Here is a 2,171-nt window from a genome sequence, read left to right as displayed (position 1 = left end):
TGCAAAGACACGTTGGGGACTTCAGGATCTGCTATAAAACCAAACCATCAATACCCAGCCATCTCAGGACAAGCACCCAAAAAGACTCAACAAAGTGCCTGCAGTGACCCACAGACTCTGTCTCAGGAAACCAAGCACTGAAAGCTGGGAAAAGCGATCCCGACCCATCACACCAGGATCCCCCCCAAAGGCTGGCTTTTCTTCCAACCCCTCGCTCTTCCTCCCTGGATACTAACACATGCAGCCTACCAGTCACCAGTAAACCGTCAAGGCATCCTAAGACAGAAATACCCACAGTTGCTCACCATGGTGGAGCTCCTGGTGCAAAGCCAGAACAACTGGAGCGCAAAAGGCGAAAACAGTGAAGATGTAGGACATTCAGAAAACCCGCCTCCCCCAATCATCCTGTGTGACCCCCAGTTACTCGGTGAGCCCTGCTTCGCATTCCCTGGGTCACCATCCAGACACCCACTGGAACGGTCAAGTAGGACGACTCATCCCTCACGAAGAAACAAGCAGCACGGATGACTTAGGTTCCTGGGGAGTCCAGATGTTGGGTTTGAAGCTGACCTTGTGGTGTGATTTTTTTTCACAACACGGTCAAGAGTGAACCTAAGCTGTTACACCAACAATGAGAAGTTCTTACAGTAACAAGAAAAAATGGACAACAACAGACCATTTTCAGCCATTTTGACAGTAGTTAAAATATAGGTGTTGCCAATGATGCTAATTAAGGTCCCACTCCATTTAGTGTAGTAGAGCCTTTCCAGATAGCCAACATGGCACAGAACCTTAATTAAATCATTGGTAACACATGTGTTTACCCTACTATTTCATGTCACAACGGCCACTGTGGAAAAGGTCTATTCCATTAAAAATGATGAAGACCATGATCTAACGCTCAAGAACAGCTACTAAATGGCCCTTGATATTCCTACCAACTGAAATGCTTATTTCATGTGGGTTTCAATAAGCACGTACTTACATGCCCATTACATTCAATCTGATCATTTAAGATCAAACACTGGCACATGCAGTGAATGGAAGTCTACACAAGAAATATCTTTCAGTGTGTCGTAATCTATGAGCAACCCATTACTGAGGAGAGTGAAATATGCTTCTCAGTGTGATCTTACATCATTTAGTATCTTGCTGTGTTTGGATCGACAACTGAGGCTGTCGGATGTCAACCCACGCATTACTTTTTGTTTCCCACTTATTCTCAAGTGGCTTCCTTTCAGTTCAATGCGAGCACATTCAAAGCTTAAGTCCTTCCTCACAGCTGCCATCATTAAGGCAGAGGTTAGCAGCTCAACATCTTCGCTCCTGCTGCTTTTGTGAGACAACAACGAATTCAGGATTATGTGTGCGTACTTGTTTGCTGGGCAGATATCACCTGTCATTCCCTTGATGAGAACAACATATGGAAATGTCACTGAGCGGTTTGCGTCTGTGTGCTAATGGGTATTAATGTATAAAGTGTGCTGATTTTCTGCATTTTTGACTGAGCAGATGTATGGGATTTGTTTACTATCTCACCAAAAATTAATTATCAAATTCAGGAACAGATGGACCAGGATACTGCAGCGGCTGTGTTTGTGCACGACAAAGTGTTCAGTTGAGTCTTTCCCTTAATAAATGACAACTCAGACAATAATGAAGCATGACAACAGAATGTACTATATATAACATTTTAAAATATCAATATATATATAAAGTTAAATGAATGTAAAGTAAATAAGTAAAGCTGCATTTTAAAGTCTTTCCATCTATGTTTCAAAGTTCACTATTGACCATGGAAGTGAAATTCTCAGCACCTCCTCTTACTGGAATACTTTATGGAGCTCAGTAACACCATGTGGCCTTCAACAGTGGGTGGAGATTGTTCAGTTATCATGGAGATGGTTCAGTTGTTATCATGTGACCTCAGCTAAGCATGGAATTCCAGTCATGTTATTTCAAAACTGGTCACAGCACCAACTGGGAACATGTCAAACTCAATATTATATAATATATATTTCCATGAGTAGATCTTTTGCTAACAACTAGTTTTAATCAGACTATATTTCCTCATATACTCTCTTAATTCCTGCCACAGACCTTCAGACTATTAAAGCATTACTCTTTAAGATAAGATAAGATAAGATAAGATATTCCTTTACTGATCCCCC

General features: G+C 41.6%; 1 protein-coding gene across 1 annotated transcript in view; it reads right to left on the bottom strand.

Annotated features, from left to right (window-relative positions):
* The window catches only part of drd2l (dopamine receptor D2 like), a 13,527-nt gene that overhangs the window by 6,038 nt on the left and 5,318 nt on the right, over positions 1–2,171 (bottom strand). The gene's annotated exons all lie outside the window — the stretch shown is intronic.

The sequence above is a fragment of the Morone saxatilis genome, unplaced genomic scaffold, assembly GCF_004916995.1.
Source record: "Morone saxatilis isolate NCDOM2014 unplaced genomic scaffold, NCSU_SB_2.0 Contig24, whole genome shotgun sequence".
Classification (NCBI taxonomy): Eukaryota; Metazoa; Chordata; class Actinopteri; family Moronidae; genus Morone; species Morone saxatilis.
The sequence above is the reverse complement of the archived record's forward strand: the minus strand, read 5'-3'. Positions and strand labels throughout refer to the sequence as shown.